Source organism: Nycticebus coucang, chromosome 10, assembly GCF_027406575.1.
Source record: "Nycticebus coucang isolate mNycCou1 chromosome 10, mNycCou1.pri, whole genome shotgun sequence".
NCBI classification, from domain to species: domain Eukaryota; kingdom Metazoa; phylum Chordata; class Mammalia; order Primates; family Lorisidae; genus Nycticebus; species Nycticebus coucang.
The window spans coordinates 112,496,626-112,515,459 of NC_069789.1; the positions used below are offsets into that span (position 1 = coordinate 112,496,626).

The window sequence follows — 18,834 nt, forward strand, 5'->3', positions numbered from 1 at the left end:
TTTTGATTTGTACTCACTCCCCGCCATGTAACATCAGAGATTAAATACTGAAGAACTAGATATGGATTTATTTCTTGTGCAAGGTGTCTGATGTTCCACAGTAATGGTCCTTGGGTATTAGTCACATGACAAACATTTCATTTGAGTAGTTTCATGGAAGATGTACCTTTAGATAAGTAGTGAGGAGTGAGTGGTCAGGCCTGGATAAAGCCCCTGCCACATACGTTGCATTTATTAGATTTCTCTTTATTGTGCACCCCGTGTAAATCTCATGATGAAGACTTGCTAATGAGTCTACAGAGTCTCTCACAAATGAATTCTTTGATGCTGTGCAAAGAATGAAATGTTACTAAAGACCTTGTCACACTCATTACATTTCTAAGATTTCTTTCTAGTATGCGTTATCTGATGAACCATCAGGGATACCTTTTGTATGAGGGCCTTGCCACATTCATTACACTTGTGTGGTTTCTCTCCAGGATGAATTGTGAGATGACACTTAAGGATGCTTTTTGTCTAAAAACCTTGCCACAATCATATTTGTAGGATTTACCTGCATTATGGATAACCTCATGTATATGAAGTTGTGAGCATAACCTAAATTTTTCCCCAGTCATTGCATTTGTAAGTCTTCTGTTCTGTATGAACGCACTGATGTTTTATAAAGTACCATTTCAAGTAAAGACCTTCCCACGCTCATTGCATTTGTAAGATTTCTCTTCTGTATGAATGTGCTGATGTCATGTAAGGTCTGAAATGAACCTAAAGACTTTACCACATTCACTGCATTTGTAAGACTTCTCTCATATACGAAGGCCCTGATGTGGATAAGGAGTGATTTGCAACTAAAGAGCTTGCCACACTCAGTGAATTTGGAAGGTTTCTCTCTAGGGTGTGTTTTCTGATGAACTATAAAGGATATATTCTGTCTGAAGGCCTTGTCACAGTTATTATATTTGTAAAGTTTCTCTCTGATGTGTGCTTTCTTTTTTTTTCTTTTTAGAGACAGAGTCTCACTTTGTTGCCCTGGGTAGAGTGCTATAGCATCACAGCTCACAGCAACCTCCAGTGCTTGGCCTTAGGCGATTCTCTTGCCTCAGCCTCCCGAGTAGCTGGGACTACAGGCGCCTGCTACAATGCCTGGCTATTTTTTTGTTGCAGTTTGGCTGGGGCCAGGTTCAAATCTGCCACCCTTGGTATATGGGGGCAGCACCCTATTCACTGAGCCACAGGCACCACCCTAATGTGTGTTTTCTAATGAGCTGTAAGGGCTATCTTGTGTCTGAACGCCTTGCCACATTCATTACACTTCAAAGGTTTTTCTGTAGTATGAATTGTTCGATGACGAGCAAGATTTGAAATTTGGGGAGGCGCGCTTCAAGGCGCAGGCGCGGGAAAGGGGTTGGGGAGGAGGGAAAGTGGCGAGTAAGATGGAAGATGAGGAGGTCGCTGAGAGCTGGGAGGAGGCTGCAGACAGCGGGCAGGAAATCCAAATCTCCTCCCAAAGTGCCCATTGTGATTCAGGACGATAGCCTTCCCACGGGGCCCCCTCCACAGATCCGCAGCCTCAAGAGGCCCACCAGCAACGGTGTGGTCAGCAGCCCCAACTCCACCAGCAGGCCAGCCCTTCCAGTCAAGTCCCTAGCGCAGCGGGAGCCGGAGTACGCCGAGGCCGGGAAGCGGATCCTGGGCAGCGCCAGCCCCAAGGAGGAGCAGGAGAAACCCATCCTTGACAGGCCAACCAGGATCTCCCAACCTGAAGACAGCAGGCAGCCCAATAATGTGATCAGACAGCCTTTGGGTCCTGATGGGTCACAAGGCTTCAAACAGCGCAGATAAAAGCAGGCAAGAAAGGATGGCTGCCGCTGCCACCATCACCGCCTCCTGGGTCGTCGGCCACGGGTTGCACGGCAGACAGCTGGACTTGAGCAGAGGGAACGACCTGACTTACTTGCACTGTGATCCCCCTTGCTCCGCCCACTGTGACCTTGAACCCCATGCACTGTGACCTCCCCCCTTCCTCCCTCTTCCCACTGTGATTGGCATGTCGACAAGGGCTGTCCCAAGTCAATGGAAAGGGAAAGGGTGGGGGTTAGGGAGGGTTGGGGAGACCCACCAAGGACTCAGAGTAGAATCAGGCAGTGCCACTTGGCCACTTGGGGTAAAGCTAGTGCCAGCAATAACAGTTTATCATGCTCATTAATTTGGGATTTCAAAACACAAATGAGAACTCCTGCCTACCCACCCCCAAGTGCATGTCTTCATCACTTAAAACATAAGTTCCATTTGAAAAAAAAAAAAAAAGATTTGAAATTTGATTGACGATCTTGCCACATTCATTACATTTGTAAGGTTTCACCACAGTGTGTCTTTTCTGATGAATTTTAAGGGCTGACTTCTGTCTGAAGGCTTTGTCACATTCATTACACTTGTAAGGTTTCTCTCCAGTATGTGTTTTCTTATGTAATGTAAGGGACGTCTTGTGTCTGAACGCCTTGTCACATTCATTACATTTGTAAGGTTTCTCTCTTGTATAGACTGTGTGATGAGCTATAAGGCCTGATTGTTGAGAAAAGACCTTGCCACACTCATGGCATTTGTAAGGTTTCTCCCCAGTGTGAATTTTTCTGATGTTCTAGTAGGTGTTGATTTTGCCTGAAGAGTTTGCCACAGTCATCACATTGGAAAGTTTTCTCCCCAGTCTGAATTTTCTGAAGAATTAAGTGATGATTTAGCCTGAAGAGTTTGCCACAGTCATCACATTTGTAAGGTTTCTCTCCAGTATGGATGCTCCAATGTTGTACAAGGTCTGAATTGTACCTGAAGTTCTTGCCACACTCTTCACATTTCACAGGTTTCTTTCCAGTATGAATTTCCCAGTGGTCAGGAGGGCTTGAAGACTCACTAAAGGCTTCACCATGCTCATTATGCCTGTAAGGTTCTTCCCTAATGTATGTGTTCAGTTCTTGTGTGGCTAGTGCACAATTGACAAAACTGCTTTTATATTTATTATGTATGTGGGTTTTGAGTGTAGAAGGAATGTTTTCAAGTGAAGAAAATGAGGTATGTTTCAGAGAATTTGCAACCTCATTCCATTTATCAATTTTCCCTTCATCTTGAAATGGCAGATAGGAATGAATGTGTAATCCAAGTTGATCTTTAGTAGGCTTGTATCTTGTATATTTTCTCAACATAGTTCCTCCCTTTACAAAAAAAAAAAAAAGTGGAACTTGAAACTAAGGACCTGACACTTCTAGAGTCTTAACATAAGAGCAGGATCTACGCCTTCTACTTGGGAAACATCCATATACTTTGTATGTCACACTTGTAATGCTAAGAACACAAGGAGGTGAGATGATACCCAGGAACAGAGGGAAACATACAGGTGGTCAGAGGATTACGGGGGAGTTTTAGATAGATTATGAACAGAGAAATAAACATATGATGAAAGCTGCTGAAAACAGCACAAGTGAATCTTCTAGGAAAAATAAGACATTTAAAGGAAGCTGCTTACATAGTAGTAATAGTACATGAAAATCTACAGAGAGGGCGGTGCCTGTGTCTCAAGGAGTTGGGTGCCGGTCCCATATGCCGGAGGTGGCAGGTTCAAACCCAGCCCCGGCCAAAAAAAAAAAAAAGAAAGAAAGAAAATCTACAGAGAGCTCAAACTAGTCAACAAGAAAACAGCAAACAATCTCATTAATTACTGGGCAATAGACATGAACAAAAGCTTCTCTTAAGAAGACAGATGCCGGGCAGCACCTGTGGCTCAGTCGGTGGGGTGCCGGCCCCATATACCGAGGGTGGCGGGTTCGAACCCACCCCAGCCGAACTGCAAAAACAAAAACAAAAAAAAATAGCTGGGTGTTGTGGCGGGCACCTGTAGTCCCAGCTACTTGGGAGGCTGAGGCAAGAGAATCGCTCAAGCCCAAGAGTTGGAGGTTGCTGTGAGCTATGTAATGCCATGGCACTCTACCTAGGGCCATAAAGTGAAACTCTGTCTCTACAAAAAAAAAAAAAAAGAAGAAGACAGATGCCTGGCCAACAAACACATGAAAAAACTGCTTATCGTCCCTAACCAGCAGAGAAATAAAAATCAAAACCACCTTGAGGTACTTTCTCCCCTAACCCCAGTGAGAAAAGCCCACATCATCAAGTGCCAAAGCTGCAGATATTGGTGTGGGTGTCGAGGAAAGGGAACACTGATACACTCCTGGCAGGACTGGAAACTCATACAGCCTTTTTGAATAGGAGTATGGAGAATCTAACTAAGAAAATGCCAGGAAGGCTATGTAAACCAGTGTGATGAAAATGTGTCAAATGGTATATAAAACCAGGGTATGGTGCCCCATGATTGCATTAATATACGCAGCTATGATTTAATAATAAATAATATAAAAAATTTCACAAAAAAATAAACAAAACAAAACAAAAAAAGCAGTATGGAGAATCTGACCAGGTCTACAGGAAACACTTCAACTTTTCTACGCACTGACCATCACAATGGACCATCAGTAAAGTAAGCACCCAGAAATTAAAGGACAGAACCTAGCTTCCACAGTGATGAAAAAGACAAAACTAAGCAACAAACCTTCACAAAATAAGATGAATAGAATGCTACCACACTTATTAATTATCTCAATAAATGTTAATGGCAGAATACAAATGCCTACATACAGGTGGTGCCTGTGGCTCAAGTAGTAGGGCGCCCGTCCCATATGCCAGAGGTGGCGGGTTCAAACCCAGCCCTGGCCAAAAAAACCACACACACAAAAAAATCCTTAACAAATGCCTACATACAGTAACTAAGAAAATGCCATGAAGGCTACGTTGAATAGTTTGATGAGAATATTTCAGATTGTATATGAAACCTGCACATTGTACCCCTTGATTGCACTAATGTACACAGCTATGATTTAACAATAAAAATAAATAAATTAAAAAAAAATAAATGTTCTAAGTGTTTTTTTTGTTTTGTTTTGTTTTGTTTTTGTGGTTTTTGGCCGGGGCTGGGTTTGAACCCGCCACCTCCGACATATGGGACCGGCACCCTACTCCTTGAGCCACAGGCGCCGCCCCCCAAAAAAATAAATGTTAATGGCTTGAATTCCCCACTGAAGAGGCATAGATTGGCTGATTGGATTAAAAATACAAGCCATCCATTTGCTGTCTGCAGGAAACACACCTAGCTTCAAAAGACAAATTAAAACTCCAAATTAAAGGTTGGAAGACAATTTTTAAGGCAAATGGAATCCAGAAGAAAAGAAGAGTTGCAATCTTATTTTTAGATACATGTGGATTTAAAGCAACTAAAGTCAAAAAACACAAATATGGTCACTTCATATGGGTTAAGGGAAAAATACAACAAGAAGACGTTTCAATTCTAAATATTTATGCACCCAACTTAAATGCTCCCAGATTCTTGAAACAGGCCTTACTCAGTCTGAGCAATATGATATTTTATAACACTATAATAACAGGGGACTTTAACACTCCAATCACAGAGCTGGACAGATCTTCTAAACAGAAATTAAACAAAAATATAGGAGACTTAAAAGAGACCCTAGAAGAACTGTGCTTGATAGACACATATAGAACACTCCAGCCCAAAGATAAAGAATATACATTCTTCTCATTGCCCCATGGAACATTCTCCAAAATTGATCATATCCTGGGACACAAAACAAATATCAACAGAATCAAAAGAATTGAAATTTTACCTTGTATCTTCTCAGACCATAAGGCGCTAAAGGTGGATCTTAACTCTAACAAAAATGCTCGACCCCACACAAAGGCATGGAAATTAAACAATCTTCTGTTGAATAACAGATGGGTGCAGGAAGAAATAAAACAGGAAATCATTAACTTCCTTGAGCATAACAACAATGAAGACACAAGCTACCAAAACCTGTGGGATACTGCAAAAGCAGTTTTGAGAGGAAAATTCAAGATGTTCTTTTTTTTTTTTGGACTTGCATATAAGTTCAAACCCGGCTGGGGCTGGGTTTGAACCCACCACCTCTGGTATATAGGGCCAGCGCCCTACCCCTTTGAGCCACAGGTGCCACCCTTGAGAGGAAAATTCATTGCTTTAGATGCCTACATTCGAAAAACAGAAAGAGAGCACATCGACAATCTCACAAGCCATCTTATGGAATTGGAAAAAGAAGAACAATCTAAGCCTAAACTCAGTAGAAGAAGAAATATCCAAAATCAAATCAGAGATCAATGAAATTGAAAACAAAAGAATCATTCAGAAAATTAATGAAACAAGGAGTTGGTTTTCTGAAAAAAATAAATAAAATAGATAAACCATTGGCCAGACTAATGAGAAATGGAAAAATAAAATCTCTAGTAACCTCAATCAGAAATGATAAAGGGGAATAACAACTGATCCCCCAGAGATATAAGAGATCATCTCTGAATACTACCAGAAACTCTATGCCCAGAAATTTGACAATGTGAAGGAAATGGATCAATATTCGGAATCACACCCTCTCCCTAGACTTAGCCAGGAAGAAATAGAGCTCCTGAACAGACCAATTTCAAGCACTGAGATCAAAGAAACAATAAAAAATCTTCCAACCAAAAAATGCCCTGGTCAGATGGCTTCACACCAGAATTCTATCAAACCTTCAAGGAAGAGCTTATTCCTGTACTGCAGAAATTATTCCAAAAAATTGAGGAAGAAGGAATCTTCCCCAACACATTCTATGAAGCAAACATCACCCTGATACCAAAACCAGGAAAAGACCCAACTAAAAAGGAGAACTTCAGATCAATTTCACTAATAAATATAGATGTGAAAAATTCTCAACAAAATCCTAGCCAATAGATTACAGCTTATCATCAAAAAAGTCATACATCATGATCAAGTAGGTTTCATCCCAGGGATGTAAGGCTGGTTTAATATATGCAAGTCCATAAATGTTATTCACCATATCAACAGAAGCAAAAACAAAGACCATATGATCCTCTCAATAGAGGCAGAAAAAGCATTCGATAAAATCCAGCATCCTTTACTAATTAGAACACTAAAGAGTATAGGTGTAGGTGGCACATTTCTTAAACTGATCGAAGCTATCTATGACAAACCCACAGCTAATATCTTTAGAACTGGAACCAGACAAGGTTGTCCTCTGTTGCCATTCCTATTCAACATAGTGCTGGAAGTTCTCGCCAATACAATCAGTTAAGACAAGGAAATAAAGGGCATCCAAATGGGAGCAGAGGAGGTCAAACTCTCCCTCTTTGATGACAATATGATCTTATACTTAGAGAACCCCAAAAACCCAACCACAAGACTCCTGGAAGTCATCAAAAAATACAGTAATGTCTCAGGATATAAAATCAATGTCCACAAGTCAGTAGCCTTTGTATACACCAATAACAGCCAAGATGAGAGGCTAATTAAGGACACAACTCCCTTCACCATACCTTCAAAGGAAATGAAATACCTAGGAATAGACTTAACAAAAGAAATGAAGGACCTCTATAAAGAAAATTATGAGGGGCGGCGCCTGTGGCTCAGTCGGTAAGGCGCCGGCCCCATATACCGAGGGTGGTGGGTTCAAACCCGGCCCCACCGAACTGCAACCAAAAAATAGCCGGGCCTTGTGGCAGGCGCCTGTAGTTCCAGCTACTTGGGAGGCTGAGGCAAGAGAATCACTTAAGCCCAGGAGTTGGAGGTTGCTGTGAGCTGTATGATGCCATGGCACTCTAACAAGGGCCATAAAGTGAAACTCTGTCTCTACAAAAAAACACACACACAAAAAAAAACAGTGTGGCTTCCACTGTGCCCACCTGAGCTCTTACCGGAGAGCACATCTTTGATCCATTCTTCCCAGTTTGAATTACTTGGTGTTTTCACTTTAGTCTCCACAGTCCAGGGCCCTTTCCCTTCCTCCAACATGGAGTGGACAGCAAGAGTGTTGCTTACATAAACAAGCAATCAAGAAGTAATGTGGTTTTGGCAAAATCAAAACCCTATGGTTAGGTAAGACAGAGGACATTACAAATGGATCAAGAAACATATTTCTCAGGCTGGGCACGGTGACTTATACCTGTAATCCTACCTACCACTCTGGGAGGTAGAGGCAGATAGACTGCTTGAGCTTAGGAGTCGAGACCAGCCTGAGCAAGAGTGAGAGTCCCCCTCTAAAAAAATAGCTGGGTGTTATGGGGAGCATCTGTAGTCCCAGTATTTCAGGAGGCTGTGGCAAGAGGATCCCTTGAGCCCCAAAATTTGAGGCTGCTATAAGTTATGATACCATGTCACACTATCAACTGGACAAAGTGAGACTGTCTCAAAAAAAAAAAAAAAAAGAAAAGAAGGGCGGCGCCTGTGGTTCAGTGAGTCGGGCGCCAGCCCCATATGCCGAGGGTGGCGGGTTCAAACTCAGCCCCGGCCAAACTGCAACAAAAAAAATAGCCGGGCATTGTGGCGGGTGCCTGTAGTCCCAGCTGCTCGGGAGGCTGAGGCAAGAGAATCGCGTAAGCCCAAGAGTTAGAGGTTGCTGTGAGCCGTGTGACGCCACGGCACTCTACCCGAGGGCGGTACAGTGAGACTCTGTCTCTACAAAAAAAAAAAAAAAAGAAAAGAAAAAGAAAACAAATTTCACAAATTCATCCACACAAAGCCACCTTCTGAATGTGTATGAATCTGTGCTATGCAAACATCGAGCTCTCTGCCAGGAAATACTGAATCAAAGGTCCTGGGTAGACAATAGGGAACTAGACATTTTTCTAAAAAGTTTACCATGAGGCGGTGCCTGTGGCTCAGGGAATAGGGCGCTGGCCCCATATACCGGAGGTGGTGGGTTCAAACCTGGCCCTGGCTAAAGAAAAAAAAACTGCAAAAAAAAAAAATGTTTACCATGAGGGATTTTTGCATAGGTAGGCCCTGGTACGATAGCAGTCACAAAGCTGAAGAAAGGGGACACTGAAAGTCCAGAAAGCACATGGGGCTTTTCACTCTGAGTCAATAAAGCTTCCGTCTCAGTCAAGGTATGTGGGGGCTCCCACAAGGTGCAGTAGAGAAAATGCAAAGACACACAGGGCAGAGCCCAACAGTGAAAGCCACGTTATCCTCACCCAGGGAGACCAGGTTCCTGTAGTTCTCCAACATCATGGCCCTGTACAAAGCCCTCTGAGCAGGGTCTAGGCACTGCCACTCCTCCTGAGAGAACTCTATGGCCACATCCTTGAATGTCAAGGGTCCCTAAAATGGAAAATGTGTTTTCACCATGGAGAGATGTAATGAAATGTTCACTTCACAGAAAACCAAAAAGTGATTTAAAAAATTGATGTGGGCTCAGTGCCCATAGCACAGTGGTTATGGTGGCAGCCACATACACTGAGGCTGGCGGGTTCAAACCCAGCCCAGGCCAGCTAACCAACAATGACAATTGCAACAAAAAAATAGCCGGGCATTGTGGGGGTTGCCTGTAGTCCCAATCACTTGGGAGGCTAAGGCAAGAGACGCCCAAGAGTTTGAGGTTGCTGTTTGCACCATTGCTGTGACGCTATGACACTCTACTGAGGTCGACAAACTGAGACTCTGTCTCAAAAAAATAAAAAAAGAGTCCCTGCAGAAACAGCACAGCCTCTGCTGTAAGGAAACACTCAGAATGATTAAAACAAAATACTGTGCAAAAAAAAAATGATTAAACCAATCTCCTGCTCATGTTTTATAATATGGATTTTATAATATGGATTATGATACAGAGTGTTCTATTCTATCATGTTTTATAATTGGATTCAACATTGAATCCAATTATAAAACATGATAGAATAGAACACTCTGTATCACTGATGCCTATCTGTCCATACTATTCTTTTTTGTGTGTGTGATACAGAATCTCATTTTGTTGTCCTTGATAGAGTGCTATGGTGTCACAGCTCACAGTAACCTCAAACTCTTGGGCTCAGGCGATTCTCTTGCCTCAAGGAACCAAGTAGCTGGAACTACAGTCGTCCGCCACAACACCTGGCTACTTTTAGACATGGGGTCTCACCCTTGCTTAGACTGGTCTTGAACTCATTAGCTCAGGCTCCACCTGCCTTCGCCTCCCAGAGTGCTAGGATTACAGGGGGGAACAACCATGCCTGGTCTCTATACTATTCTTGGTAATAAACAATTTGGCATGAGAAACACGGGAATTCACCCAATTTAGCTTGAAATGTAGCAGAAAATCCAGCAGAAAGATGTCTTCTAACAGGATGCCCTTTCCAGAATATACCATGTTACCCCACAACTTCCATGTGCAGCTGGTCTAATCCTCTACAGAGAGCTGGCAGTGCACCTAGATGTGGTCCCTGAATAGTCCCTGCTGCCTACCGCCCTGAAACCCAGGGCCACCCCGCCTCTCTAACCTGGGGGTGGGGGTGAAGCCCTTCCCGGGACTGTGTCCAATGGAGCCTCTTCATGAGTTCATGTCATTAGGGCAGAGTGACATGGCCTCAAAGTGAAAATGAGAAGAAATGAAAGAATTTCATTTCTTAAAAGAAATGGTTGAGGGGGTGCAAACATGTCACTCAGAATGGCTCAGAGTCAGAGAAGATCAGCACCTCCAAAGCCAGCATTTGAGAATGGAAAGACACACAACAATCCACTGAGAATATCACTGTACCTGAATAGGAACCATTCTAAACTCCTCTTCTTTCCTTGTACCTCTAATCTCAGCTTCTTCACCAAAGGCGGTCTTTAAAAATTAATCCCTATTGTAAAAAAAAATAGGATGTTTAATACTCAGTCAACGCACTCCCTTTTGATGACAGGATCCCTCAGAGAGGAAAGACTTCCTATGTAAGAAAATGGTTCTCAGAATGGGTGAGGTGGCTCACCCCGAGGTGGGCCGATTGCCTGAGCTCACGAGTTGGAGAACAGCCTGAGCCAGAGCAAGACCCCATCTCTAAAAAAATAGCCAGGCATTGTGGTGGGCGCCTGTAGTCCCAGCTCCTCATGAAGCTGAGTCAAGAGAATCACTTGAGCCCAAGACTGACAGGTTGCTGTGAGCTATGTTGGCACAGTACTCTACCTGGGGGTGACAAAGGGAGACTCTCTCTCAAAAAAAAAGAAAGAAAGAAAGAAAGAAAAAACAAAATAACATGGTTCTCTCCTGTCCATAACACCAGGGGGATGCAGGGTCAACACTCCTACAGGATGATGAATTAGTCGTTCTCTGACCCCTTCATCAGACCTAGGCTCTCTGTGCTGAACCCCCACATACCCTGTAGTAGTGGGGAGCTGGACTGTACTGAGCTCCCCTCCAGGGCACAGCCCCTCACCCCTATGAGCTCAGCCGTCAGAATTGGAGGACACAAAGCCTTATTGCTCAGTGCTGTACAAAGGCTGGACACATCTCGTCACTGAAACCATTACCCAAGGTGGGTCCCAAACCTGACTGTGTACATGGTAGGGGGACAGAGAGATGTATTTGAAAAAAGCCTCAGGACTTTAATGTCACACCAGCCTGAGTTCCACGCAGAGAGCCAAGGCCAGGACCCCTCCTTCCTTCTGGATCTGCTGTTCCCCTGGAGACTTCTTGTCACCAGTGTTCAGAAAGTGAAAGGTGAGGGAACCAAAAGAAAATGTCAGGTCAGCCAAAGTGAACCAGGATGGTCCAGGTGGAAGTAGAGATATGGGTGAAATATTAAATTGCGGGCAGAAGTCCCCAGTAAGAAGGTGACCTGCAGCTGAGGGGAGAAGACTTCTACAAAGACAGAGAGCCAGTGTAAACACCCTGAGGCAGGAGCAACCTGGGGAAGAGAGGCCCCTGGAGCATAGTCAGCCAAGGCCCAATCCTGCACACTACTTCCTCCCATGTCTGAAGTCAAGATTAAAAACATGTTGTCCCGGCGGCGCCTGTGGCTCAAGGGGTAGGGCGCCGGTCCCATATGCCGGAAGTGCTGGGTTCAAACCCAGCCCCAGCCAAAATACAAAAAAACAAACAAACAAAAAAAAAACATGTTGTCTCACCTGTTTCATGTAAACACATACTTTTTTCAGCTTTAGTAGAAAGATGTACCGAACACATTGCTGACCCATCACAAGTTAACTCATGTTTGCACCAGCATTAGGTATTACAATTTTTTTTTTTTTAGTTTTTGGCCAGGGCTGGGTTTGAACCCACCACCTCTGGTATATGGGGCCAGCGCCCTAGTCCTTTGAGCCACAGGTGCTGCCCAAGGTATTACAATTTTTAAAACATGAGATTAAGTAGAATTTTGTAAAAGCTTCTTGATTTTGTCACTGGAATAATAACCAGTGACATGGGATTCGTTTGTTCAAAGTTACCAGCCAACAATGTGTTAAGATAGAATGTCTTGGTCAGGATCGCTGGCTCATGCCTGTAATCATAGCACTCTGGGAGGCTAAGGCAGGAGGATCCTATGAGCTCATGAGTTCTAGAACAGGCTGAGCAACAGTTAGAGCTGGTGTCTACTAAAAATAGAAACTGAATGGAGAAGTATGAATCCTATGTATTCAACTTTGATATGAGGACAATTAATGACAAGGTGTGGCATGGGGGAAGGGGAGAGCAGACAGAGAAGGTGGGAGGGGGTGAGGGAAAGGAAAAGAAAAGAAAAGAGTGACTAATTTTCACATAAATTGGTTTTAATTTTGACCAAAGTACATTACTTAAACATTAATTTTTAATTCAACTTGTTAATATGTTGTTTAGGATACTGCATCCTCATTTATAAGTGAAATATGTTTGTAATTTCTCCTTTATCATAATATATTTTTTTCAATTAAAAAATAAAAAGTAATACAAATAAAAATAGATACTAGCAAGGTGCTGTGGTAGGCCCCTCAACTCCCAGCTACTTGGGAGGCTGAGGCAAGAGGATCTCTGGAGCCAAAGAGCTCGAAAGTGCTATGAGCTATGATGACACCAGGGCATTCTACCTATGGCGACAGATACTGTCTTAAAAAAAAATTAATATAAAAATGAAAGTAAAACTACACATGTATTAAGCAGTACGGATAGGATGCCAGGCCACCATGAGACTCTTAGTGGGACTGGCAATGGTGCACAATCGCAGGGCCAGCAACTCTCAGAAGAGGAGTCAGACCATTCCCTGTCACTACTGAGTAGAGCTCCCAGGCCCTTAGACAGGGAGGGTATGTTGTTAGGAAATGTCTTCCCTTTAACGTATGAAATAGAAAAACTACTCATACTGAACACAGAATAATATTTTCTCTCTAGTCACTAATGTGTATGGTTTTACTCAGTGACCTCTACTCTGGGAGACGCCCAGGTGGCTGCCTGATAATCTCACTCAATTTTAATAGTACTGACTTGCAGATAGGGTCAGATCCCACAAGTCAAAGACTGAGTCTCCAAGATTGTCCCTCCCTTCAGACGCAGATAAATATTATGGTTTCCAACCCCCATCCTAGGTTTTCATTAATCTGTGAGAATGGCGCTTGCTTCTGTCCATGTACGTGCTCTGGAATATTTCTGTATCAAATAAGTCAACCTACAGAAAAGGTTTTCCTAAGTGTGTGAACGGCTTTATCAAATTACAAAAATGTGAGGAAAGAGTTTACAAGACACAATTTATCAGGTGGTGCCTGTGGCTCAGTGGGTAGGGCGCTGGCCCCTTATACCGAGGGTGATGGGTTCGAACCCGGCCCTGGCCAGCTAAAACAGCAGTGGCAATGGCAACAAAAATAGCCGGGCGTTGTGGCGAGCGCCTGCAGTTCCAGGTACTCGGGAGGCTGAGGCAAGAGAATCGCCCTAGCCCAAGAGCTGGAGGTTGCTATGAGCTGTGATGCCACGGCACTCTACCAAGGGTGACAAAGTGAGACTCTGTCTAAAAAAAAAGACACAATTTACAGCTTTTTAGTCAGAAATTCTGACCCCTTCTAGGGATCCTGGGACTGGCATCTGATGTGGGGCAGCATTGTGGGACTGAGCCTGACAACTGTAGATCTAATGCCACGTCCACATAGTGTGATAACCGAGTTACCTTACAGATGACCCCACTGGTGTGTGATGGACACCTGCACGCTGATGAAGAGGGATCCCACATATTACAGGGACCAGAGGTGCTGTATTGTGCGTTGAGTGCTCACTGATGTTTTGATCGTGAAAGTAGGACTCATACACTGCCCCACTCCCTACCCCGTCTCAGGAAAAGGGAAGAGGATGACCCATAATGGTATGAGTCAACCCACTGCCTGCTGGCTGAATCCTGGCTACAAGTGGAGGATAGCCTGTGAGGCTGGGAATTATTTTATGAACAAGCATTACGGACAGGCATTGTTCAATTCTCAACTTCATCTGTATCTCTGCAGCAAATGCTAAACTTATTAGATCACAAATAGGGGGAACACTGTGTCACAACTTAATCATCACACACAATCACCTGAGGACTCATCTGGGCGCAGGGCCCTCTGTCTTCATTTCCTTGTTTCCTTCCCTCCTTCTCTACAAACCTCTCATCCTCACCTTCTCTCCCCTGCTCTTGCTCTTCTCCTCTGTGTGTCCCCTGGGCTTCTGCTCCTCATTCTGTTGCCCTCTGTCCTGCTCCTTCTCCCATTCTTCCCTCTATTCCTTCTTTATCTCACATTATCTCTCCCTCTTTCTTCCCCAACTCTTGCTTCTTTTGTTCTGTCCTTTTGAAGATTCCTCTTCCTTGTCCCACACCCTGCCTCCTCTCCCATCCAGCTTTGGCTCCTTCTCTGCTGTCCTTGTCACCAGCTGCCCCCTCCTGGGGTCCCAGCACCAGGCTGCTCTGTCTGCCTGACTCCCAATCATTCCTGCCCTCCCAGGACTTTCTGTCTGAGGCGTCTCCCCATTTGCTGGCCTCTCCCTGTGTCATTGTCCTACTGTGTCAGGAGATCTAGGTTTTCTCTAAATTGCTTCTTTAGAGAAGAAGAAGAAAAGAGGGACTTTTCTACCTCTGCTGGTGTCCTGCCTTCTGCTTTCACTCTCATCTCATTGCAAATCCCTCCCACATCCTCAATTGGGCAGCATTTATGGGTGTCTCTCAGTCTTCCTCTAAGTTTTCCTGTTTCCTCTCTTTTGCTCTCAGTGTCTCTTACTCCACACATTCAAAAATACGAAACAGGATGGCTCAGGACCTATAACTCAAGCGGCTAGGGCACCAACCACATACACTGAAGCTGGCAGGTTCGAATCCAGCCTAGGCCCGCCAAACAACAATGACAACTACAACCAAAAAATAGGCAGGTGTTATGGCTGGCGCCTGTAGCCCCAGCTACTTGGGAGGCTCAGGCAAGAGAATCGCTTAAGCCCAAGAGTTTGAAGTTGCTGTGAGCTGTGATGCCACAGCTCTCTACCCAGGGCAATAGCTTGAGACTGTGTCTCAGAAAAAAAAAAAGAAAGAAAGAAAAGAAACAGGAATAACATGCTTCCATGAAGAGTTCATAAGAGTTAGAGATGAAAGAACATTGGGTATCACATGACAAGCACTGCTGTCCTGTCCCAACCTGCACCTAACGGAAGTGGTGATGGAGCACTGTCAAGGATAATGGCAGGGTGGGTCTGAGGGGACTGATTGGGGTCTGCAGAACCCTAAGGCCAAGGACAGGACATGGCTCCTCCAGGCTTGGAGCTGTAACGCTGCCCTTCAGGGGCGGCTCCAGTAAGGCCTGGGGGACCCTGGTAGAGGCCTAAACCCTGGGCGGCGCCTGTGGCTCAGTCGGTAAGGCGCTGGCCCCATATACCGAGGGTGGCGGGTTCAAACCCGCCCCGGCCAAACTGCAAAACCAAAAAATAGCCGGGCGTTGTGGCAGGCGCCTGTAGTCCCAGCTACTCGGGAGGCTGAGGCAAGAGAATCGCTTAAGCCCAGGAGTTGGAGGTTGCTGTGAGCTGTGTGAGGCCATGGCACTCTATACCGAGGGCCATAAAGTGAGACTCTGTCTCTACAAAAAAAAAAAAAAAAGAGGCCTAAACCCTTCCCCTCCCAGAATAAAAGACCTCGCTGGCCCCACCCCAAGCGTTCAGCTGTTAAGACCCTAGCCCGCCAACCCTTTTTGGCAAGCTGTGGAATCGTCCTCCCCCTATGCCCAGTATACAAACAAGCCCCAAACCACTCTCGGCAGCTGCCTCCTTTGTCCAGAGTGTCTCAGTCCCCTTTCATTAAACTAGGCCTGCACCTGTCCAGGTCTCATCTCTGGGTACGCCGCGGAACCGCTTAGAGTCCTGGAGGGCGCGAACCCGCCTCGTGGGTGAGGACTTTTGGGCCTCTGGGGAGTGCAGGGATCACTGAGGGGCTTTAAGCAGGGGCAGGGTGCGAAAGGTGGTGTCTCCCCGGCTCTGTGACGGGAAGTCGGGGGACACGCCCCGCCTCAGGGCGACTCAGGGAAGCGACCGCGGAATCTTACTGGGACGAGAATTTATTCCAGACGGAAGGAGCCGTGCCGGGATGTAAGGGCTCTGCGGCCCCCGATTCCGTGTATAGAAGCGCGGGGAACTGCGAAGTGAACACCTCATCCGAAAAAGGGTTTCCACCTCCACAGCTTCCGGTCCGCGCGCGCGGGAGAGGCCGCGGCGGGGGCGGGCCCGGGTGGACCTAGTCTCAGCAAGGCCTCGCTCGTCTGGTGCCCAGTTTCACAGGTTTATGGGGGAAAAATTACCATGAGGCAGGAGCAACTGAGGGGTAAGGGAACTGGAATCTGGCTGGGAGCATCAACGGCCGCTGTTGATTAAATCCAATTAAGTTTTGTAATTACATTAAACACTCCAGGAATGTCTGCAGGTGATACAAACTACAATGTGAATTGCAAACCCCTCCCTGGGCTGAAAGTGTAGTTTTAGGCTGATGCCCAACGGAAAACACTAGAAATTCTGTTTCTGTTCCCCCTTCAACTGGAGGGAGAACTTCAAGCCTGAGCTGACCTTGAGACTTTCAGAGGGACAACACCTGAGGCGTGGAGAGCTCAGGCCAGTGTAAGGAAGTCACCAAGAGTTGCTTTGAAAAAAGCAGTAACTCTTCAAGATAGATGGGAGTTATCGACGTGCTCTTCATACTAGTTATTCTCTCATACTCTTGTGATTATGTCCCTTTAAGATAAAGTTTGTTGGTTACATCAGCATGTTCTAAATGTACCGTAAATTCGTGTGAATAAAAAGTCATTAGAAAGTACAATTTTATTTTAAAGTTGTTATATATTTTAGGTCTTTTCCTTGTTTTCTCTTCTCAAGTGATCCTCCTGCCTCAGCTTTCCCAGTGAGTTGGGATTATGAGTGCATCAGCACATCCGACTTGCAATTATTAAAAGAGAATTTATTATGTGATTTCATCTTTTTATTTAGTAATTTTGGATGAAATCAAATCTATTGGGTGCCAGATTTCCTGGCACGACCGCAAAAATGTCTTGCTATCGTGAAAGACTCACTCTGAACAGAAATACCAGCCAATGGCAAGTGACACAGTGGCGTCTAGGGATTCAGCAATACAGATTATCTCCTTGTAACAAAGTAAAGTTGAAGTCTGGGGAGTTTTCCCTTTTAGTAAATTTTCAGTTACCTCTGCTGTTGTTGATTTCTTGTTTTTTTTTTTTTTAGACAGAGTCTTATTTTGCCACCCTGGGTTAGTTTATAACAACCTCAAAAGATTAGTGTTAGGGGATATTCCTGTCTCAGCCTCTGAACTAGCTGGGACTACAGGAGCCTGCCACCATGCCCAACTAGTTTTTCTATTTTCAGTAGAGAAAGGGTCTGGCTCTTGCTGAGGTGGTATGGAACTCCTTAGGTCAGCTGATCCATCCCCCTTGGCCTCCCTGAGTGCTGGAAATAGGAGCCACCGCCCAGCTCAGACAAGGCCCAATTAATGAATTTCAGTCACTATCTTGTACTGTCCCAAAGCTGTCCCTAAAGACTTTACAGTACACTGCTTTTTCAGATTTTTTTAGACAACTTAGTTTTGCCCATCATTGTGCTATGTGAGCTTGCTATCACAAAATCTATCTCCAAATATTATCCGCCTTTCCAAACTCTAAATTTGTCACTAGAATAAGACAAGAATATATTAAAAACACACACTGGATCATGATATATGAAAGAGAAAAATTTAGACAAGAAAATCATGTATTATTGGTGATAATTTTATTAGATTGAAAACAAACCATGGTATATATTGCTTTGTATCACAATCTGAAAACTGTTTCCTTAATTTTGCAAAAATATCTTATAAAATTCCTTTATTGTATTTATAATAAAGATTTCCATAAAATAATCTAGATTATAATTTAAAAAATATTTTAGGAAATTTAATTAGATGGCACTTTCCAAACCTTTATTTAGAGACAGAATCTCCCTCCCTGCTGCTCAGGCTAGAGTGCTGTGGCATCACCTTATCTTCTGCATCAGCCTACCAAACAGGCTGGCAACACTGGCACCAACCACACCACCAGTCTAATTTTTCTATTTTTAGTAGAGAGAGAATCTTCCTCTTCCTCATGTTGTTCTCAAACTCTTCAGCTTAAGTGAATACTTCACTTTCACCTCTTAGAGTACTAGGATTATAGGTGTGAGCCACCGCACACTGTAGGATGTGATGTTTGGGGGCAGCCAAGAAAGAAATGAAGTGTGCTATTAACACGGTCTTTCCTAACCAAATTGAGGGATTTGAGTAGAAAATTCCTTTCTTATAGAGTCAAGCTGCAGTGTGTGACATTTGACTAACACCTCTGCCTTGCCTCTTCCTATTCCGCCCATCTGGTTGGCTAACAGCAATGCCTGAGTGCTCCCTCCCTTGGCACCAGCTGTAGGTTTAGACCACAGGTGGAGACTCCATCTCCACCCTACCCTTAAAATTCATAACACTCCACACATGCCACTTTCTCTGAAGCCA

General features: G+C 44.4%; 1 pseudogene across 1 annotated transcript; it reads left to right on the top strand.

Moving 5' to 3' along the window:
- The first annotated feature begins 1,416 nt into the window (after window positions 1-1,416).
- LOC128595747 (SUZ domain-containing protein 1-like) lies at window positions 1,417-2,288 on the top strand (annotated as a pseudogene). The gene has a single exon (XR_008382980.1). The product of XR_008382980.1 is annotated as an SUZ domain-containing protein 1-like (transcript).
- Window positions 2,289-18,834: the final 16,546 nt, after the last annotated feature.